General features: G+C 46.3%; 1 protein-coding gene and 1 non-coding gene across 5 annotated transcripts in view; one reads left to right on the forward strand and one right to left on the reverse strand.

The window, feature by feature from the left end:
* The window catches only part of RPTOR (regulatory associated protein of MTOR complex 1), a 333,077-nt gene that overhangs the window by 12,114 nt on the left and 297,183 nt on the right, over positions 1-23,780 (forward strand). The gene's annotated exons all lie outside the window — the stretch shown is intronic.
* On the reverse strand, positions 9,499-9,634 carry LOC140607703 (U4 spliceosomal RNA). Its single transcript, XR_012009649.1, has one exon. It is a non-coding gene; the product is annotated as a U4 spliceosomal RNA (small nuclear RNA).

Genomic DNA, 23,780 nt, shown 5'->3' on the forward strand with positions numbered 1-23,780 from the left:
GGCTGCAGCTGGCCACCTGCTGCTGTATTTTCCCTCAGGTGCTGCTGCCACTCTAACACCAGCTTCTGTATTTGTTTTGTCAACCCCAATCAGACGGGACTTTGTTTTGTTCACTGCTGCATCCCTAACTTCTCACACAGTGACGTCTGGTTAGGTACTCAATAAACATCAGTCAGGAGAAGTGGTAGGAGTCTCTGCGGGTGGACAGGTGGACAAGGCCAGCCATGACAAGCTTTACAAGACCTTAGGAATTTGGATTTTGTCTCAAGGACAATTAAGAAATGTTTTAAAGCAGAGTAATGACATAATCAGGATTTTAGAAAGATTTCACTGGCTGCAGTGAGAGAGAGGATGTGTTATGTGTGGGGTGTGAGGAGGGGTGTGTGTGTGAGAATCTGTGTTAGGGAGGGGGCATGGGTCAGGAGTGCACTGAGGGTGGGGAGGTGGGAGCTGAGGAAGAGCTGGCTGCAGCTGAGCTAGGCCCGTGCCAGAGAGGTGTGGGTGGCCCTGAGAGCTCCTGGAACGGGATTGATGGTGCTTGGTCATTGATTGGCTGCAGGAGGCGGCACGGCGACTTACAGGCCCTGGCTGGATGTAGGAGAGAGAGGGGCAAGCTACTGTGGGCATTTGGGAAGGGGGAGAGCATGTCTGAATCTGGAAATTGGGGATAGTTTTCTCTAAAGGGTGTTTCAGGGTGAATGTTGATAGTGTTGCTTAAAATGGGTCCCAGGCCCCCTGTCCCCCTTGGTGTCTGGTCTTTATTCATCCCTGCCACACTCTTGTCCCCAGGCCATGGTGCTGGTGATGAGCCATGCATGAATATTGTCCAGTTTGGTGTTCTCTTGGATAACTTCTTTTATCCTTGAAAGTTGATCAGACCTGCAGTTTAAAGATAAATGAGAATAAAACCACTGTCAAATGTAAATTAGACATTTCCTTTTCCTGCTCTCCCTCTGAGACCTGGCTGAGGTTCAGAATTAGTTTCTGTAGAGCCAGAAGCATTTAAGAAATACAAGGTGTCTTGTGTTTCTTTCCCATATCGATATCCTGAATACCCTGGAGTGTTCATGTGTGTCATTCATTGTCCCATCACAGAGTAGATGATCACAGTGCACCAGAAATGCCCTGGCTGTGTCTGGTTTGATGGTGGCCTGGCCTTGCCTCCTGGTGGTGGTGGTGGTGGTGGTGGTGGTGGTGGCAGTGGCATCTGGCTCAGACCCTTCTGTTGAGCTACCCCTCACCTCAGTCTCTTGCATCATGCATGCAGCACTTCTCCTGAGAAAGTGTTATTACCTGGTTAGCAGGCAGGACTGTTTCCCAGAATAGTTTCATCCTATGTTTTTTTAAAAATATTTTATTTATTTATTTGACAGAGAGAGAAAGAGAGCACAAGCAGGGGGAGAGGCAGAGGGAGAAGCAGACTCCCCACTGAGCAGGGGTCCAGATGCGGGACTCGAACCCAGGACCCAGAGATTATGACCTGAGCCGAAGGCAAATGCTTCACTGACTGAGCCACTCAGGCACCCTGTTTTGTTCTTTGAATGGAACTTTATTCTGGGGATGGTTTTAGTATTTGAAAAGTATTTTAGCATTTTTATTGGAGAAGCTGAGTTTCTTGGAAACTTGTTTTCCTTCAGATTATACAAATAACACGTGTTGTAAAATATTTAGGAAATAGGGAAAAACATAACGAGAATAAAAATTATATAAATATCCTGCTATGGCACTGTTAATATTTTGGCATATTTTCTGCTTCTCCATCCTCCTTTTTGCCTTTTCCCGCAACCGGGATCATACTATATGTGCCACTAAAGGACTATTTTTTTTTTTTTTAAGATTTTAATTTACTTATTCATGAGAGACACAGAGAGAGAGAGACAGACACAGGTGGTGGGCGAAGCAGGCTCCCTGCGGGGAGCCCGATGCGGGACTTGATCCTGGGATCACCCCCTGAGCCAAAGGCAGACGCCCAACCGCTGAGCCACCCAGGCATCCCTAAAGGACTATTTTGAATTTCTCATTTTTGATATCCTCACCCTTGTAGGATCTGAAGCATAATAATAAACACTCAGGAAACTCCCACAACACCCAAGAACTAGATCAGCTTTAACACTGGCCCAGCTACCAGCTTTAACATCTTTTCTGCCTCTGGGAAAATAATAGAAGACAGTCCTTGACTTACAAGTTTCCGACTTTGTGATGGTGTGAAAATGTTATGTATTCAGTAGAAACCTCCTTGGGATTTTGAATTCGTATCTTTCCCGGGCTGGTGATGATATGGGGTCCGATCCTCTCATGTTGCTGGGCAGCAAGCGTAGCCCCTGGCGAGCCAGCGATCAGCAGGATCAACAGCCGATACAGTGACAGCCATCCTGTCCCCAAACAGCCACTGCTTGTCATGTTCTCTACAGTATTCAGTAAATGACATAGATGGTCAACACTGTGCCGTGAGATGGGCTCGTGCAAGATGATTCTGCCCAAGTGTAGGCTAATGTGAGTGTCCCGATTGCATGGAAGCCAGGCTTGGCTAAGCTACGACCGTAGGTCAGGTCTTGTGACATTTTCACCTTATGATGGGTTTACTGGGATGGACCCCATTGTGGGTTGAATAAGATCTGTGGTAGCTTTGTTTTAAATCATACTTAACTATGTGCCAGGTGGTGTGGGTTTTCCATATTGACAGCCCCTTTGATTACTGAACAACCTGTGAGCAGGTACATTTACAGTTGAGTGGACTGCGCCAAGAGTTAGGTAATTTGCCAGAGGTCACATAGCTAGTGAGTGGTGAGCCGGGATCTGGCCTCAGCCTGCAGTGTTATCTTAGCCTATCAGGGAGCGTGAGCATTGGGTGCCGGAGCTGGGAGAGCACGGTTGTGCCTGCTGCTTGGGGCACCGCCACCCAGCCACTGCTCACACATTTTTTGCTGACTTGCTGACTGCCGAGTGAGCGCCTCTGCCGTGCAGTCCTCGGTGGGAATGAAAAGGGAACGTGACCTGGTCCATTACTTGGGGAGCACTGTAAAATCAGTGCCCGAGCTGACCGGCTTAGTGGATCAGACTGATAATGTTGAGATGTGTAATGTTCCAGGCTGTGTTATCACTCGGTGGAGAAGAATAGGATGACTGGTCTGGTTGAGGAAGGCTTCTGGGGGACATAGGACCTGAGGCGGGCATGGATGGAGATGGGGAGCATTTGGCCAGAATGTGGAGGGAAGGCCCTTCTAGGGAGGTGTGTGGGTGGTGTCCAGTGTCAGTGACAGGAGGGCTTTTTTGGAGCACAGTGGGGAATGGTGTGGGCGGCTGGGGTGGGGGCACCACATCGCCATGCTTTGAATGCTCAGCAGGGAGCTTGATCCTTCTCTACAGTTAAGGAGGTGTGGGGAGGGGTGAAGGCTGTGGTGGGTGCAGTTTAGGTTGATGCACATCGGTGGACTGCCTGCAGGAGCTGTTCCCTGGGAGGGCAGGTGGTGAGGACTCAGGCGAGGTGAGACAGAAGATGGAGCTGGGGGATGTAGTCGTCAGGAAAACCATGGAAGCCAGATGGGGGATGGAGTGAGGGGGGTGCAGTGGAGGGGGTGGAAGGGGGGCTGTCCGGAGCGATGCGGAGCCCTCTGTGCCCAGCAGTGCCACACGCAGCTAGAACCAGATCTTTGAAGGCCTGGATGGCAAGCTAAGGAAAGGACGTTTATTGGGGAAGCCACAGTCTCTGAAGGTTTCTGAGTGGGGGTGGGCCGTGAAGTGTGGAATCAGAACAGTCTGAGAGAGAGGAGAGAGTCAGGGGGTTGGGGAATAATTTGAGGAAAGAGAAACTATGCAGTATTTTTGTTTTTGTTGTTGTTTTTAATAAAGTCTTCTTATGACAGTTTTAGATTCATAGAAAAATCGAGAAGATAGAGTTCCTATATCCTATATACTGTGTATCCAGGTTCCCCTCTTCCTAACATCTTAAATTAGGATGGCACATTTGTCACAGCTGATGATTATTGATATGTTATTATCAGCTAAAGCCCACACTTCATTCAAATTTCCTGCGTTTCGCTGTGTTTCACAGTTCTCTCTCCTCTGCCCCAGGGCCCCACCCAGGACACCACACTCCTTTCAGTTGTCATGTCTCCTTTGGCTCCTCTTGGTGGCAAGGGTCTCTCAGTCTAGTCTCGGGTGACCGACAGTTCTAAGGAGGGCTGAGCAGGGGTGCAGTAGACTTTCTGCCTGTTGGGGTGTGTCTGATGGTTGTCACATGATAAGATGGGGTCATAGGTTTGGGGAGGAAGAGCCCAGAGGGAAAGTGCCCATCTCATCATGTCATATCGAGGGTCGGTGCTCTGAGCCTGACTTGTCACTGTGGATGTGACCTTCATCACCTGGCTGAGGTCGTGTTAGTTGTCTCTACTTGTTCTCCCCCATCCCCCATTTATGTACATCTAGAAATAGTTCCATCAGGTGTAACCATCTCTGTATTAAGTGAAACATGCATTTATGGTGATGTCTTCAAGTCTTACTGTCTTATTTTTAAATTTTTTTGTTGTGCCTAAATCTGGAACCAAGAGATCAGTAACATCAAGTGAACTCAGAGAAAGGCGTGCTTCCAGAGGAGACATAATGAACTTGGGTGTAGACAGATTGAGTTTGAGGTACCCTGAAACTTGAAGACACGAGTCAAGTTTGACTTCCATAGGGGTAATGCCAGATGGTAGGAGATCTTGAAGGATGAAGATAGAGGCTGTCCATCTGGGAGCTTGGTCAGAGTTGAGGAGAAGGGAATCCTGTGGCTTAACAGACGCCAAGGAGGAGAACGGGAGAACGTCTTTTTTGGGAAGCAGTTGACCCATGACATTTCTTAAGTGCCATGCTTGGTGTCTGCCAGTCCTAACCCTTCCAGCAAAACTTCTTCCTGTTTTAATCCTGGCTCCTCCTGAAGGGACAGCCCTTGGTGGGCCAGGGTTGGATGGCTGGGCCCAGGGCAGCCACGTCCTGAGGCCAGTGGGCATGAGGAGATGAGCCGGACCATCTGGTTTCCTGCGACAGTTTGCACTGGGAAACACCCATGGGAACAGAGTATCGGTCTGGGTGACAGGGGGTCATGGCGCACTCTCAGGGGTCCCCACAACCTGGGAAGCAGTTGGTGCAGGGACAGAAGGCAGGAGGCTCAGTGTGGGCTGGGTCACGGCCGCGACGGGGGACCGGGAGCGGCTCTGCGCCTGGCCCTGCCTTGCTCCCGCGTTTTCTGAGCGTGGGGCCTCTGCTTTCTTCTGCGTCCGGTGCTAGGTGTCCTTACAAAACATAGTTGCTTAGGGTCCCTTAAGTGGGACTCCATTTTTAAGTTCATTTTTAGTAGATCTCAGCAAAGCCCAACTGGAAAGCTCACATCTTAAGCGCTCCGTGAATCGTCAACACGTGAACACCCACGTGCCTGGCACACAGCTCAGGAAACAGCGAGGTGACCGGGCCGGCCCCGGAGGCTCCACTCAGGCCTCCCTCGTGCTGGGAAGCCGCCGTCCTGACGGCTGCCCTCGGGCAGCGGACGCCTGGTGTCTGCGGTTCTCGGGTGCCCGCTCGTTCACCGGGTGAGGCACCCTCAGGGCCGCGCTTGCCTGTGGCGGACGAGGCGGCGTGCGTGCTGCACAGCTGTCCCCCTGGCTCGTGGGAGACGTGCACCGACGCTCCTGGGTGCGGGCGCCCGGGGTGGGTTACCGGGTGACGGAGAGGACCCGTAATGGGTCTTCGGCGCGGCCGTGCCGTCAGCGTCCCCGCAGCATCGCGCCGGAGCCCAGTCCTCCGTGTTCTCGGCGGCCCGCGGAGGGCGGAGGGCGGAGGGCGGAGGGCGGAGGGCGGGCCGTCCTGCCCCCAGTGCAGAGGGCTGACCAGGATGGCGGCGCCGGTCTGTCCCGCGGGAGAGACTTTGTACGTGTTTGTTGCGTAAAGGAGCCAGGGCCCTCGGGGACTTCTGAGAAGTTTTGGTGGAACAGGGAATTTAGTAGAAGCTGAACTGAGGAACGGTTGTCAGGGAGCGAAGAGAGAGGCGGAGGTCATGGAGCCGGGGCCTGGGAGGACAGACGGGCGGCCCGGCGCTGGGGCAGCGGCAAACAGGGCGTGCAAGGCGTGCAAGGCGTGCAAGGCCGAGGAGCCTGCAGGGTGTGCGGCGGGAGAGGTGGGCGGTGAGGGAAGCGGCCATGTGCGTGAGGTGCACGCTTGGGCCCAACGCCGGGCGTGGGGGGCGGCGGGGCGCTTCATCGCTTGGCAGTTTGCTTGGCAGTTTGCAGACTGTTGGCGCAGGGTCGTCTGGCATCCTGATGACACGCCTGGCAGATGTCTGCCTCACCGCCGGGTGGAGCGAAGCTCCGAGGGCAGCTTCGGCACGGCCTTTGCTGCTAAGGAGCCGCGCTGGCAGCCCAAGCCCTGATCTGACCCGACCCAGGAGCAGTGGCTCCTGCCTCCTTCTGACCTGTTCTCTGTGTGGCCTAGGGCGACATTTCTTGTTGGTTTATTTTTTATTTATTATTATCTTTTATTATTTTTAAAGATCTTTATTTATTCAAGACACACACACACACAGAACGACAGAGAGGCAGAGGCAGAGACACAGGCAGAGGGAGAAGCAGGCTCCATGCAGGGAGCCTGATGCAGGACTCGATCCCAGGACTCCAGGATCAGGCCCTGGGCTGAAGGCAGGTGCTAAACCGCTGAGCCACCCAGGGATCCCCTCTTGTTGGTTTAAAGTCCCTTCTTATGGAGACTCAGAAAATCCCAACAGCCGTTTTCCAAAAATTGAAGAGGCAGCCGTGTTTTTATCCAAGAGAGGGGACCTGGTGTCTCACTGATCTTGGCCCAAGCCGGTTCCTTTTCCGCTGTGTGTCTCGGCCTCCATCCTAGCGTTTTCATCTGTAAAACGAGTCCCAAGCCACCTTGGACAGTGTGGTTGTGAGGATTACATGGGACAGTATTTGTGGGATACTGGGGACTGCTGACGCCCGGCCGGGTGCCCAGTGGGTCACAGGTCTTCCTGTTCTGAGGGGCGGTGACCTGTGCACCTACGCCTTCCCTCCACACGCTCATTGTTGCGTAGTTACTGATGAGCTCCATCACGTTTTTGTGTGCTTGCTTAAAAGGAAAAAGTGAAAATTGCCCCCCGTGGAGCCAGCAAGCTGTGCCTGCGATTTTCATCCATCGGTAAAGGGCAGAAATTGTTCAGGTGACCACCCTCCTAGGAGGAGCTCCAAACTGGGCAGGCTTAGATTGCCTTTCTTTCAATTTTTTTTTTCTTTAACCCTTTGCTGGCCCCTTTTCCTCCAGGGGTGTGAGTGCTCCCTGAGATCCATGCTCTGCCCAAGTATGTTTGTGTGAGGTTCTGGTAAGTGTTGTAGATGTACCAAAAACTAGACTTTATGACTTTCTTCCCATAAAGCACTGTTTGTGAACACTACTGAAAATGAGTGGATTCTTGTAAGCCATCATGGCAGGTATTAGGTGCTCAGTAATAGCTCTCTCATTTTTTTGACATCAAATTCATTTCTTTCAGAATGAGCATTTTTGTAAAAACATTTCTGGGAATCTACCAGGTCAGGCTGGGAAGGAGAGGTCGTTACTGTTTCCTTCTCGCTAGTAAAGATGCTCTGAAGGTAAAAATGCTTTATTCCAGTAGGATCTGGTCTGTGAGGCCAACTGCTGGGTTCACCAGGAGCTACTGGAGGACGTCTCTGGACATGTGCTTGCTGTAAGGCCCTTCCTGCTGCTGGTGACACCCCCAACTATTAACTCTGTATTGCCTTTCCCACAGGTGGGCTCATTGGCCTAGTGCTGTCCTGAGTCCCAGAAGAAATGAGCCAAGCAGTCAACTGTCCTGGGACCCCACTGGGAGGAAGGGTGTGGGGGCTGACCCAGAAGTTGAAGACCTGGCACTGACCACTGGACTTGGGAACTGTATCTGAAGCCATATTTCTGTAACTTTGATTCGTTCTTTGTGTCCTGGTGCTGATCACTGGGCCCTTGCTCTTTCTGTTCAGCGACTCCCTGCTCTCACAACAGCTAGGCACCTGTTACTAAGTTTCAGAGCTTGAGTTTCCTCCATGAGTTCTGGTTTGCTTCATATTCTCCTGAGTTTCAGTTTTGAGTACCTGACCGGCTCTCCCTGGTGTCAGGTTTGCTGGGTCCTGCAGCCCAGTGTGTCAGGCAGTGACCCCTCAGTGGTTTGGGCTCCCTGTGCTAGGTCTACTTCAGATGCTGTCCAGAACCCACAGTGCCAAAAAAGCATGCCTTTTTGGAGTGGACTTGGAGACCCCGCCTCATTCCCTTGGCCACTCCTCCTGTCCCCAACTCTAACACTCATCTGTCCTCCTTGGCTGGGGGTTGGCTGTGAGCCCCTTGCCTCTGCCCTTGCTTACTGTAAGCTCTGCCAGGACATGCTTATTTATGATACATTTGCTAGTGCTCTGTTAGTGTCTTAGGTTACTACATGAAACTTTAGACAGAGGATCCTAATTTATGATCTATTTTATTGCTTTATTTAATTACTGAGAGTTTTCACTTAACTAAATATATAATCACTTAAATAACTATATTTGAGAAATAGTTACCAGATTGTCTCTGATGATGTCTTTTTTCTTGGAGATGAATTTCATGCTGAGTAGATTAAGGTTAATTCTGTAGATTATTTGTATTCTTCATTTGATGGCTTGAATGTAGACACATGTTCCAAAAGTAGTATGTTAATATTTTCACAAATGGCCTGATTTTATAGATAAGATAAAGATAAGGAATTATCTTTATAGAATTATGAGCCTAATCCAGGAATAATAAATCTAAGCAAATGGAGAAAACTGCCATTTTAAAATTATTCCTGTTTCCTGTAAGAATATTCATGGCAGCACTCACTCATTCACTGAGTGTTTCCTGAGTGGTTGCAGACGACCTCGTGTCCATCAACAGAGAACTGGTTGAATTATGGTGCATTGTACACCAGACTCCTTGCAGCTAGCGAAGACAGCAAAGTCCTTCTACATGTGCTCTCATGGGAAGGTTTCTAAGACATATTATTAAATTAAAAAAACTAAAGTAACCTCCAAACAAGGCATGGAACAGGTTATATGACATCCTGTCTGTGCTCTTAAAAAGCTGTATGTACATATAACAGTATGTGTTTATCTATGTAAAACATTCATGGAAAAGTACACACGTACGGGCAGGATGAGAGGTAGGGATTGATAGAATTATATTTATAAAACATTTTATTTTCCTGTGCTTAATTTTTAAATCCTGCATGATTTTTTTAACGGTAATTAAGAAAAAGATTACTTTTATGATATGGCCTCTGTGGATGGAGATTTGGTGGTGGTTTTAAGGTTTGCAGTGTTACATCTTTTTAAAAATATTTTTATTTATTTGAGAGAGAGCATGCGTGTATGCATGCATGTGCGAGAGTGGGGGGAGGGGCAGTGGGAGGTAGAGAAGGAGAGACACAGACTCCATGCTGAATGCAATGCCTGATGCAGGGCTGGATCTCATGACCCTGAGATCATGACCTGAGCCGAAATCAAGAGTCTGAGTCAGCCAGGTGCCCCTTTGATGACATTTGTTTTATTAGCAATAATCACACCTCGGATAAACCTCATTGGCTATGATACTGCCACTGCGCAAAGCTTGACATTTGTTTTAGATACTTGACATTGCTCTGTTGAGGCTCTTTACTGCTTATGCCCTTTTCTGCTATTTCTGGTTGGATTGTTTCTATTGCCATGTCTTCAGGTTCTGTCATCTACCCTTCTGTAGTGTGTGATATGTTGTTAAGCCCATCCAGTGTTTTTTCCATTTCAGATATTATATTTTTATTTTCTAGAAATTCTATTTGGGTCTTTTTCATGGTTTATATTTCTCTCCTTTATATTCACATTTTCCTTTAAATCCTTATACAAATTTATAACCACTTTAATGCTCTTTTTGTCTGCTGTTTCCATCATCACTGTTATTTTTGGGTCTGTTTCTGTTAACTGCTTTTCTTCTGTTTACAGATTACATTTTCCTGCTTTTCCTTACATCTAGTAATTTTCTGTTGGATGCTGGACATTGTGATTGTTGTGTTGTGTGTGTGGGTCTGGTATCGTCTTCACTTAAACAGTGTTGGATTTTGTTCTGTTGGGCAGTTAATCGACTTGGTATCAACTTCATTCTCTCAAGGCTTGTCTTCTAGCCCATCCGGAGGTGGCAAACTATGGCCCCTAGGCCTCATCTGGCCTCCCACTTGTTTTGATAAATAGTGCCTATGGGAATACCGCCATGGCATTTATCATCTGTGTTATTTTCATGCTACAGTATCAGAGTTGAGTAGTTGAGGTGTTAGGCCTGCAAGACTAAAATACTTACTGTCTGGCTCTTTCTAGGAAAAATGGGATGACCCCTAGTCTAGAGAAGCCTTTGCTCTGGGCCTAGGTTAGCCCTGTGCCTCAGGTGTGGCCTGTTTGGGCTTTCTGCTGAGTGTTCTGGATGTTTAGTAAGGTCTCTTCATTCTGACTTGTTGGAACTTGGATTGCCAGCCTCACCCAGTAGCTGTTCTTTGCTTGGCCTCCTGTGGTCTTGCTGACGCATGCTCAGCCTAGTGCTTCGCCAAGGACATGAGAGACGCCATATAGATTTCTGGACCCCATGTAGATAGCTACATGGAGGAGAGCTCTGTGTAGCTATCTTCCAATTGATACTCTGGGCCATCTGGCCCAGGTCTTTCAGCCTCCATGAACTCTGATCTCTCTCCTCAGCTCAGTGATCCTACTTTGCTCTGCTTGGAGCCCCGTCTGTCCACGTAGAAAGCTTGGTGATTATGGGGCTCACCTCATTTGCTTTCTTTCTCTCAGCGACCATATTCCTGTACTGTATGTTGTTTGATGCTGAAGAAGTGTTTTATATGTTTTGTGCAATTTTCTGGTCATGTATGGTGGGAGGGCTAGTCTGGGATTAGTTATTCCATCTTTTCTGGAGGTGGAGATCTTCCTCAGTATGATACCACAGATGAGCCACAGATGAGTCATGGAAGATAGGATATGTTGGAGAGATGAATGTTGCACAACTATATCACCTTTTATTAAATAGATTAGTTGATAGTTGATTCTGTACTGTTAATAAATAGTTATGTGTTAGAGTTGTTCTTTCACTGAATCTAATTTTTCCCCCAGTGGCATTTCACTTTGCAGCTTAAATGTGGCATTAAAATTTAAGATTACATTGGTGTATCAAATTAATAGTACAGATCAAAGATTGTAAGAGTTCAGCTTGCAGGATCCCTAGACAGGTAATTTACAAGCCTAGATTTAGAGTTCCTCCTTTCCCGATAGAATCATGTGCATTTCATTTGGGCTTTATAAAGCCAGGTAGGTCAGAGGGTGAAATGGAAATAATTGTTTAACATGTAAGAGGATTTAAGAATAAAATCCTTTCCTGTTTTGGTGTTACAAATCTAAATTTGGCACTTTGTCACGCAGTCTTAGGAGTGCTGGATGTGACTTGCTACCTTAAGGGTTTAGTTACTTGCAGAAATCCTCTTTCAGTGTTAATAATCATTACAGCGTTGGAAGGGCAGTCTAATTACTCTTTACATTTAGCTGTTTTATTGAAGAAGATTTTTTTCCTCACCTGATTCAATATGATTTTCTTTTAAAAAATTATGAGGTGATAAAATGCATAAAATGTCTATTTATAATTTAACCAGTATTTATAAAAACTATACCCATGTAGCCTCTGTCCAGGTCAGGAAATAGACCATTGTAGCCCTTTGGAGTCCATGAGTCTTTTGCCCACGGCACAGTTACTTCTTCCCTCCAAGTCTCAGCTGCTGTTCTTCCGTTTCTGGGTGAGATGCACTTCTTCACTTTTCTTTATGATTTTCCTACCTATGCGTGCATCTCTGGAAATCGTGCTTCAGTTTTGCCACTTTGAAGTTTATATGAATGATGCATTGCATTTATGTTTTGTGTGTTGCTGCTTTCCTCAATGTTAACATTTGTCAGATTTACCCTGGTTGTTCAGAATATGCGTAATTAATTCATTTTCACTTCTGTAAAATATCTCATTACATGTCTGTGTCACAGTTTATCCCATCCCACTCCTGAATGATGTTGAAATGAACATTCTTAAATGTTCTGATGTGCTGTGCAGTCGCGCGTACAGGTACAGGGTAATTGCAAATTCTCTTTATTAAAAAAAAAAAAAAAAGCCTGTTCAGGTCTTCTATTTTTCTGTTGTCATCTTTCTCCTACTGATTTTAGGAGCTTTTGTGTATTTTGGCTGTGTATCAAGAAAGCTTTCTGGGGATCCCTGGGTGGCTCAGCAGTTGAGCACCTGCCTTCAGCCCAGGGCGTGATCCTGGAGTTCCGGGATCGAGTTCCGCATTGGGCTCCCTGCATGGAGCCTGCTTTTCCCCTTGCCTGCATCTCTGCCTCTCTCTCTCTCTCTCTCTCTCTCATGAATAAATAAATAAAATATTAAAAAAAAAAAAGAATACCTTTCCACTCTGAGGTGTGTCTTAATGTTCTTTGTGGAGTCTTTTGGCTTCTCGATTTCAGTGCTGTTGGTCCCTCACTCTCGTTAAGCCTAGTGCTTGGGTGGTCTCCTGTCTGACCTGGGAAGGCCTTGGACTTTCTTGCATGTGTAGGTCTTTATATGCTTTTGTGTGGTGTAAGGTAGGGGTCCCATTTCTGTTTTTTCCCATGTGGATTTCTGGTCATCTTGGTGAATTTTGCTGAGAAGCTTGTCCTTTCCCTCATCTGTAAGGCTCTGTCATGTGTCAGGCGTCCATGTCGACGTAGGTCTGTTTGGGGCTTTCTCTTCATTCTTATTAGTCAGCCCTTGCTTAATTGCTAGGCTTTATGGAACACTGTGTGAGGGAGGTCCTCACACTTGTTTTTTTTTTCTCTTCTCTTCTTTTCAAGATTTTATTTATTTATCTGACAGAGAGGGAGAGAGCACAAGGGCAGAGGGAGAGAGAGAGAGGCAGGCTTTCCACAGAGCAGGGAGCCTGATGTGAGGCTTGATCCCAGAACTCTGGGATCATGACCCGAGCTGAAGGCAGAGCCACCCAGGTTCCTTACTGGCACTTGTTTTCTTTGAGAATGTCTTGGTTGTTCTTCCAATAAGTTGAGGAATTAGTTTGCAGGTTCAAAGAAAGATAATGTGTTGGATATTGATGGAGATTGCATTGGGCCTATATTGCAGTTTGGGGAGATTTGCTATCTTTACAAAGCTGAGTGCTCCAGTCCATGAACCTGGCATGTCTTCATTTCTTAGGTAGGTCTTCTTTAATTTCCCTAAATAAAGTTATTTATTTTTCCCTGTAGAGGTGATGCCTGTCTTTTGTTGGATTTCTTTCAGGTACTTGATGTTATCATGATGCTTTCCTAAATAGCATCTTTTAAGAATTGAATTGTTTGGCTGTGTTAAATTTTTTTTTCTAGTATGTAAGCAGGTAACTTATTTTTGTATGTTGTTTTATAAGCAGCATTCCCGGTGTCTTCCATCTCATCGGGAGTCCTGCGGCCCATGCACGCACTCAGCTTCCTACCTCCTCCCGTCACACCTGTGTAAGGCTGCTGGGCTTGCAAAGGCAGGGTGTGTGGACACAGAGTAGCCAGACCTCAGCTTCCTACTGGCTCACCTGCTTCAGGTGCTATCCCCTGGATCGGATAGCTGGCCCCGAGCACCAGCCTTCCCCATTTATCTAGGGAACTGGTGTTTGGAGGAGTCAGCCCTACTGTGCTGCCTTCCTTTGTGGCTCTGGGGACACTTCAGGCTTTATGGAAACTCTTGAGCCACAGGAGATGATCCCCCAGTATGGGGAGTATCTGTTCTATTAACGCTTGGTGGTACCTGCCAGTGAAGCCACAAAATCCTAATTTTTCCTTTGTAAAAAGAGTTTTTAAAAGTCATGATTTAGGCTTTTATTTTTTTTATTTTTTATTTATTTATTTATTTTAAAGATTTTATTTATTTATTCATGATAGTCACACAGAGAGAGACAGAGAAGCAGAGACACAGGCAGAGGGAGAAGCAGGCTTCATGCTGGGAGCCCGACGTGGGATTCGATCCCGGGTCTCCAGGATCGCGCCCTGGGCCAAAGGCAGGCGCCAAACCGCTGCGCCACCCAGGGATCCCTGATTTAGGCTTTTAAAATGATATTCTGTTTTGTTTTTCTAAAGTCGGTTTTGAGAAGTTATATTGTTAACATTTTTTTGGAGGACATTGTCCATTGTATCTAGATTTCAAATTTGTGGGCATAAAGTTCATGTATCTTCCTGTGATCTTTTAAAAGTCTTTGGATCGTGGTTATGTTCCCTTTTTATTCCTGACACTGAGCATTTGTATGTCTGCTCTTTCTATTTTTTGTTAAAGATTTATTTATTTATTTGAGAGAGAGAGAGAGGGAGAGCATGCACATGCATGTGAGCAGGGGCAGAGGGAGAGGGGGAGAGTGAATCCTCAGGCAGACTCCCTGCTGAGCGCAAAGCCCAATGCAGGGCTCAGTCCCAGGACCCCAATATCATGACCTGACCTGAGATCATGACCTGAGCCGAAATCAAGAGCTGGCGGCCAACCAACTGAGCCACCCATGTGCCCCAACTTTCTCGCTGTTTTTGCCAGAGGATTGTCACTTTTATTAGTCTTTCAACTAACCAGCTCTTGGCTTTGTTGATAGGCTATAGTTTGCTTGGTAATAGTTTATTTTTAAATCTGATCATTTCCTTGTATTTACTTTATTGCCTAGCCCCCCCCCCCCCATTCTTGAGGGGGAAATTTTTTTTAAAGACTATTTATTTGTTTATTTATTCATGAGAGACACACAGAGAGAAGCTGAGACATAGGCCGAGAGAGAAGCAGGGAACCCGATGTGGGACTTGATCCTGGGACTTCAGGATCATGCCCTGGGCTGAAGGTGGGTGATCAACCACTAAGCCAGCCACCCAGGCATCCTGAGGGGGAAATTCTTGAGATGGATACTTATTAATTCCCAGTCATTTGTCTTTTCCATTTTTTAAAAATTTTATTTGAGAGAGAGAAAGTGAGTGTGAACATGAGCAGGGGAAGGGGCAGAGGGAGAAGCAGTGTAGAGCCCAATGCAAGGCTTGATCCCAGGAACATGAGATCATGACCCAAGCCAAAGTCAGATGCCTAACTGACTGAGCCACACAGGCACCCTGTCATTTGTCTTTTCTAACAGAGGCATATAATTATAAAAATTTAGATTATGAATTATATAAATATATAAATTAAATGCTTATTAGTTGCATTCAGTGAGTTTTGATATTTAATATTTTTATTGTTCAGTTCAAATTATTTTCTGAATTTCATCTTGACTTCATTATTAGCTTTTGGAAGTGTGCCTTGTGATTTTTAAACATAGAGGAATTTTCCTAGGATTGATGTTTGATTTCTTACTTAGTTGCATTTTGAGCAGAGAATGTCCGTATGACTTCATCAATGAGGTAATGGGTGTACTGCATGTCTGTAGGGGAGCCCTTTACCCCACTGACCTATGTGTGTGGCGCCCCCTGGTGTTGTGGGGTCATTGACTTGCACAACTCTTCATGTGTGTGCCTATGCATTCTGAATTTTAGTCCCTTGAAATTTGTTGAACTTTGCCTTAAAAACTTGTATTGATCAGTCTATAAATGCTCCTCCTGTGCTTGGATATATGGTTTACCTACAGTTGTTGGTGCCACATCCTGTTTGTGTGCATTGAGTCAGATATTTTGTTTCTGGTGTTCATCTTCACCGACTTCTCTGACTTCTATCAGTAACAGAGGGAGCTGTATTAAATCCTCTGACCATGTTTGTAAATGTGTCTTGTTCTCTTTATGGTTCTTTCCGTTCATGGTTTGTTTATATTTAGAGGCGATGTTATGTCATACATCTCTGAAACTGTCTTCCTTGAGCACTGGAGTCTATGCTGTGACAGAGTCATTCTCTGTCCCCAGCTGTCCCCTTATAGCTTTGTGCTGTAGGTCTGTGGTGTCTCATTAATGTGGTCACACCAGTCTTCTCTTGTTTGGTATTTTCACTGATTATTTTCCTATCTCTTTATTTACATCATCCTTTTCGTATCCTTATGTTTTTCATGTTTCTTGTAAACAGCTTGTAGATAGAGTAAAAAAAAATCTAGTCCGACAACTTTTGTCTTTTAATTGGAACATTTAGTCTATTTATCTTTATTTGGGCTTAAATATGCCGTCATTCATATATATACATGCGTATATACATATATATATATATATATATTTTTTTTTTCCTGCCAGCACTTTTTTTTTTTTTTTTTTTAAGATTTCATTTATTTATCTGAGAAAGAGCCAGAGAGAGAGCACAAGCTGGGGGAGAGGCAGAGGGACAAGCAGACTCCTCACTAAGCAGAGAGCCTGCCACAGGGCTTGATCCTAGGACCCTGGATTCATTACCTGAGCCAAAGGCAGACGCTTAAATGACTGAGCCACCCAGGTGCCCTCTTTTTCTTTTTTAATATACCTTTTTATGGATTGAAAATACTTGTTAGTTTCTTTCTCCTTTACTCTTTTTGAAGTAATGTACCATTTTTCTCTTGTAATAATTCCCTAACAATCACAGTAGTAATACTCAAAAACACTATAAAGTAAATTAAGACCCTTATATCCTTTTCCTGGACAACTTCAGTCGTCGGATGATCCATTTAACACTTTTGTTTCCTGTGTGCCAGTGTTGTGTGTTTTATATCTCTGTGTTTCAGCACCATGAGTAATTTTTTTAAAAAAGATTTTATTTATTTGAGAGAGAGAGAGCACAAGCAGGGGGAGCAGCAGGCAGGGGGAGAAGCAGACTCTCCACTGAGCAGGGAGCCCGAAACGGGGCTTGATCCCAGGATCATGACCCAAGCCTAAGGCAGACGCTTAACTGACTGAGCCACCCAGGCACCCCACCATGTGTAATTTTTAGTATTCTCATATTATTCAGTCAGCGTACTTTCAGGTTCGTGCACATATTTGTGACACTTTGTTCTTCATTCCTTTTTGCACCTTAGACCTTTTATATGGGATCACTTTTATTTTGGTAAGAAAGATTTTGGAATTTCCCATCACAAGTGTCTACTGATGGGAAATGTCTTTACTGATTCCTGATTCTTTCAGTTTGCTTTCCTTGGGCACGGAGTTCGAGGATGAGGGTCCCTTGCAGCACCTGGGAGGCACCATCCCATTGCCTCCTGCTTCCACTGTTGCTCAGGAGCAGTCAGCTGCCGGAAGACTGCCGCTCAGGCCCCCCATCCCCACACTGAAACTAATTAGATACGTGTTCACTCTCTTTTCTGTGTTTCTCTTCCATTTCTGTTTTGTCCTTTTGTGCTGCATTGTGGGCAGGACAGTTTCTTCTTACCCAGTTCAGGCGATCTCTCTGAAGCTACGACTGTGCTACTATTAGTCATCTACTGAATCTTCCCTCATTCTGTATTCTGTTTCATCCTCTCAATCTACTGAGTTCTTAATATTGTTTGTTTTTTGTCATTTTCACTTTTTAGAACTTTGGTTTACTACTAGATCACTTTTAAAAATTTCCTTTTTGTAGTTATTTTAAATTTGCCTTTTAGTTCATTTGAATATATAAGGATGGCATTTTATTATTTGTCTGGTATTCCAGAAGTCTTCTGTTTTGTTGTTTATGTTAATCATTGCCTCTGGTAATGCGTTTATTTTGTGTGGTGCTTTGTTATTTTTTGTTACTTACTGCTTTTGCCTTGGGAAGTGATTTGCAGGGATGGGCTCAGGATGAAGGTGCCTTCCCCCAGGCTGGGCTCTTGTTTGTTTTGCAGGCTGTTCGTTCAGTCTGGGATGATGGTAAGCTGTGTTCATGGACTGAGCTCCCCTGGGCCACCTACAACTAGAAGCCCAGCTTGTAAACTTGCACGGAGGACACAGAAAATGACACGTTGTTGGATTTTGTGTAAAATGTCCAGATTTGGCTATGGTCGGGGATGGGAGATGGAGAGTGACTTCAGATGGGCACCACAGTTCTTTATGGAGTGATGGGAATGCTCTGAGATTAGATGCTGGTGACAGTGGCAAATGCCCTAACCGAAACCCTCGGTTGTATGACATCTGAAGTATAACTCAGTTCAGCTGTGTAAGAAGTGCATGAAGGCCACCTGTGGCTGTGTGTCCACAGGGCCACCTTTTGTTCCTTTCCTGGCCCTGTCATCGCCAAGTGCCCAGGGGTGCTTGGGTAGGAGGAGAGGTGGTGCCTGCTATACCTCCCTGCCCTGAGAGCACAGCCTGTGGGGTCCGAGCTTACAGGGGAATCTTGCCTTAGTCTTCATGCTCTGGGCTCCCTGATTCCTCTTCCCCTCACCTGCAGATGCCCTGGGGTCTGCTGTTGCCTTGGAGTCCCTGCTCCCTTAGATTCGGATCTTGCAGTTTCTTACTGTCTTGAAGACTCCTTGACGCTTTTAAGGAGGTTGCTTGTCAAAAGAAAGCAAAATATTTGACCGAGGTGGTCTCTTCCTTGCCTGCTACTGCCCTGTCACCCAGCATCATGAGACTAGGCCTGGGGAGCCCTGTCCTTATCGCGGGGTGTGGAGGTCCTCATCTGCTTAGTTGCTTCCTGCATCCTATTAAATATTTCCAGTGCTTATGGGCCCCTTTCTTTGTCATTTATTAATCAAACAAATGATACAAAATAGTTCAGTAAGACACAGATGCATAAGAAGGGAGAAAGATTGCTAGTTAAGCATTAACAGTAAAATGTGTGAAATAGTCCTTTTACTAAATTAAAAGTACCAAAAAGCTAAATTACTGAGTTAATGAATTAAAGTGAGGTTAATAAGATATTTGAGTTCAAAATTTATAGTGTATTAATTTGAATATAAATAGTCACAGATTTTTTTTTCCAAAGATTTTTTATTTATTCATGATAGACAGAGAGAGAGAGAGAGGCAGAGACACAGGCAGAGGGAGAAGCAGGCGCCACGCTGGGAACCGACGCAGGACTCGATCCCAGGCCCCCAGGATCAGGCCCTAGGCTGAAAGCAGCGCTAAACTGCTGAGCCACCTGGGCTGCACGAGAACCAAGGATTAATTAATTAATTAATTTAAGATTTTATTTATTTATTCATAGAGACCCAGAGAGAGAATGAGAGGCAGAGACACAGGCAGAGGGAGAAGCAGGCTCCATGCAGGGAGCCCGACCTGGGACTCAATCCAGGGTCTCCAGGATCATACCCTGGGCTGCAGGCGGCGCTAAACCGCTGTGCCACCCGCTAAACCGCTGTGCCACCCGGGCTGCCCGAGAACCAAGAATTTAATCTTCAGTTGTATCTCATTTGATTTAGTTACTTTGTCTGGTCTTTTAAAAAAAAAAAAAAAGACTAAATCAAAAGATGCCTGATTCTTTTAGCCAGCTTACTTACACTCCTTTCCAGCTATGCCATTTAAGAATTGAATGAGCGAGGAGGGGGGTGGGGGGGCGGTGCCTGGTTGGCTCAGTAGCCTGGGCATCTGACACTTGGATTCAGCTGAGGTTGTGACATCAGGGTTGTGAGATGGAGCCCTGTGTCAGGCTCCACCCTCAGCTGAGAGTGTGCTGGAGATTCTCTCTCTCCCTGCCCCCTGCTTGTGCACTCTCTCTCTCAAATAAATTTACCTTAAATGAACAAAAAAGAATGGGATGAGCAGACATTCTGAACCTTTCATCAAGTCACAGATAAGAACACAGTATGGGATGTGACTAGGGAATTATGTCATCAGGAAGTCCCTTCTGTCAGTCCTGGCCCCCTGGGATCCATTACCATCATGCGGTACCCTGTCTCAATTTTTAAACTTTGTCTATGAGCTTTAGTATGAGAAAACTTGTCCAAATGTCAGTGGAAATGGTGTTGTTGGTGATGGCTCTCTTTCTAGGTAAGTTCCTGTGCACCTAGTGTGTGCCATGCACAATTTAAGTGCTTTATGTATATTAAGTCCTCTGATCCTCCCAATAACCCAATGAGGTGGATACCAATCTTACGGATGAGGCACATGAAGCATGGAGCAGGAAGGAAACTGGCTTCGGGTCGTGCAGCTGGTAGAGACATAGCCAACGTGCAGACCTGGTGGCCGTGTGTGAAGGCTGTACTTTCCTATGTGCTGTGTTCCGGGAGCATGTCTGTCTGTCTCTGGTGCCTTTCTCAGAGGGGCCCTGGAGCTGCAGGGCTCCCCAGAGGAGCTGGATGAATCGCTGAAATCTAGAGTGGTTTTCATTTATCATTGAGAAGATGTGTACTTAATGACAAAACCGTCAATTTGAACACCATTCATGCATCTGAAAACATTTAGGTGTTTTAGTTATTGAAGGCAAAATGTGGCTTAACACCATGATGTGCTGCCAAAAACAAACGAATCAAAGCTTGAGTGTCATCTTCTGGGTACATTAACAGAGTGCAATGCCCAGAATGAGGGAGGGGATGGCGTTCCTGTTTATAAGCTGTTTTTTTTTTCTTTTTTAAATAAGCATTATATTTAGAAAGAATGTACATAAGTTGGAATTTATTAAGGTGTTTGGCCAGGATTGTGAAGGGAGTCAGGGCGATCTCAGCAGAGGAGGTTCAGTTAGGGTTGGGCTGTGTGACCTAGAGCAGAGTCTTTTGTGGGCACTGGGGGTGGGGCGATGCCATCAGAGTACTCATTCTCCTGTGGTGTAGACGTAGTTTTTATCCTGAGTTTACAGAGGACGGATTTAAAAAAAAAAAAAAAGATTTTATTTTTCATTCATGAGAAACACAGAGAGGCACAGAGACACAGGCAGAGGGAGAAGCAGGCTCCCTGTGGGGAGCCCTATGTGGGACTCTATCCCAGGACCCCAGGATCACGACCTGAGCCGAAGGTAGGCACCCAATCACTGAGCCACCCAGGTGCCCCCAGAGGAGGGAATTGAAGGGGCAAGAGGTGAAGTAATTTGCACAAGGTCCTGGGAACTCAGGCCTGACTGTCTCCCAAGTCAGGGGGTGAGCTGGGGAAAGACAGGGGACATCTTCCAGTCCTAGGTTTTGATCCAGGTGACAGGGCTGACTCAGTACTCTCCCCAGTTTCTATTGCCCTAATGTGATTGTATGCATCTTCTCTCTTTGACATGAAGGGGTATGAATCAGGATCCAGTAAAGGAACTGGAACACATCCCAGCTATTGCGACAGAGGGGGTTTCCATAGGGCATTGGTTTCTGAGGAGTTGAAAGAGCAAACAGAGCCTCCAGGTATTAGTTACAGGAGGCAGTCAGCAACCTGAGAGCTGGGGAATAAGGTAGGGGTTGGAGTTACTAAAATCTAGAGGATTTGAGGAGGGGCCCAGGAGTTGGGGGCTCAGGCCACTGAAGTAAGGATACAGGATGCTGACCCCTCTGCGGGGTGTGCAGTGAGGCCTCCTGAGGGGTACAAGCAGAAAGGACCCAGGCTTCCTCCTGTCACCTAGTCATGTCCCTCTAGTGTCCCCAGTGGCGGAACCCTGAGAAAGCCCCCTGGGAAAGGAGCAGTCAGGCCCGCAGCCCTGGTGCTTGCATCCCCAGGCAGAGGCCAGGAAGCAGCAGAGGGTTTGCTTTGTAAACAAGGAGCTGCCCTTTATCTGTCTCACTCAGGTGTTGTTATTCCTATGTAGAATCTTGCATCATTGTCTACATAGGCTTCCCCAAATGAGGGGCTTTGAGAGAACTTTGGGACCCCTTCAAGTTGCCACCCCAGCACGGATGGCATGGGTCTGATGAGAGCCCTGCAAACACAGGGTCACCATGGATGGGGTGGTAGGGGGACGAAGATCTAGTCTTTTCTTCAAAGTGGGGGTGGCGGGTGGAGAGTCAGAGCCCAACCCCACGTGAGGACACCAGAAGTGAGCCTGCCAGCCTTGCCCTTGAGTTGTTTTCGGATCACAAAGAAAATTAAGGTATTTCAAAGAGGTCTGTAATCTATGTTCAGTCTTTGTTGTAAACTGTGTTACTAGAATCAAGAGCATCTCAGTACACTTGTGTAAAGTTCTTAGGTTGTTCACTCTATTTCTGTCCGTGGTTGTTCATTCCAAGATTGTATCTTCCCCCGGGAAGAGAACCCACAGCTTTGCATCTGTAATTGGCTATTTTGGAAGGATATTTTCTGTATTTTAGAAGGATAACCAGAATTGTAAAGTAGTCGACTTGTAAATGTTTAGAATAGAATCGATCACTTGATGTGCATGTAGCTTCCTTAAGGGCAGGCTGTGTTTGCTGAGTTTATTTCCTTTTCCGGGAGAATTTCTCCGGAATCACACACACATATTTCTCTCCCCCTACCTCTTTTTTGCATAAGAATTGAGATCATATTTTAGAGACTGTTTTGTGTCCTGCTTTTTTCTTTTTTTTTTTTGTCCTGCTTTTTTCACTTAAAATCCACATGTGTGTATTACCCTTATCATTTACACATTCTTTAAAAACTTGATTCTTAGCGGTTTCATAGTAACTTAAAGTTATTTAATATCAAAGTTTACAGTTACTGGGATGTACCTATACTTTTTATAAGCACCTTTCTTCTGTTAGATATTTAGGCTGTTTCTGACTTTTCAACACTGTAAGTAACGTTATAATGAGGATCTCTGTAGGTAAATCTTTGTCCCGATTTCTGGTGGTTTTTTTAGTTTAGGTTTCTAGAAGTCATGCACACCTGGATATGAGCATATTAGGGGTACTGACATAGTTTGCAAAATTGCTTTCATGAATGTGTTTTAATATTGTTTTGGTAGAAAATTTAAGGTGCAGTCGGGCTAGCAGATCAGGAGACAATCAACCATTGAAAAGGTAGTTTTATTACAGTTGCCAAGGGAAGGGGGTGAGCCCTGCCACAGGAGGCCTGTGGGGGAGCCCTGGGGTCCAGGTGGCAGAGGTTGGAGGGGAATGGTGGGTGGGTGAGGGTGTTTACTAGGGTTTCTTTTGGGAGGCACAGGCAGGCAGGGTAAGCAGCTTGATGGTTGGCTGGTTTGAATAACCTCCCTAGGCCCTGGGGCTCAGGGGCTGCCCACAGCTGTCAGTCAGGCGCCTGGTCCTGGGGCAATTAGGGCAGGGGGATAGCGGCCCAGAGCTGAGAGCCTGGTGAAGGAGGTCACACCAGAGTGGATTCTGACGCCTCTTGGGTTGGTTCCCACTGGAAAGGCTGTTGTTGACTACATTGAGGAATTGGGTAGCCTGGGAGGGCCATTGTGGAAGCACCAGAACTCAGAAGACACAGATTTGAGGCTTTTATACACCCCACTGGTGGGCCTGGATGCCTCTTTCCCAGTACTGTTGCCAACCCTTGGCATTGCCACCAAACACGTGTTTGCAATTAAGTAGATACCTGGGCATTCTTTTTCAATTGCACTTTTCGATTGCTGGTACAGTTGAACATGTTTACATGTTTATGGGCTGGCTGTGCCCCTACTGTTATCGTCTGTGCCCTCTGCCCCCGTTGAGTAAGACAGAGAGACAGGTGCCTGCCGGGCATCGCTTGTGGGTGGCTCCGTGCTGCCCGTGCTCTGGGGTGGTTCTGTGCCTTTCATGCAGCCTAGGGGGATATAGCTCATTGCTTGGGTGTTGACCCTGGCCTATAAACATTTCTGTCAGCTCCTTGGATAAAGATTTGGAAAGTGTGTTTACCAGGTTTGCTGATGATACAAATCCGGGAAGGACAGGTGGTAAATGTGGTTGACAGCATCGGGATTGAACACAGTCGTGCAAGGACGAGGTGCTGGTGGAGTGTGGCCGGATAGGTCGGGGACACATTGTGAGTCCTGTGTTTGGCTCCTTCCCTCCTGCTCTCCCTCCTGCC

Source organism: Canis lupus, chromosome 16 (assembly GCF_048164855.1).
Source record: "Canis lupus baileyi chromosome 16, mCanLup2.hap1, whole genome shotgun sequence".
NCBI classification, from domain to species: Eukaryota; Metazoa; Chordata; class Mammalia; order Carnivora; family Canidae; genus Canis; species Canis lupus.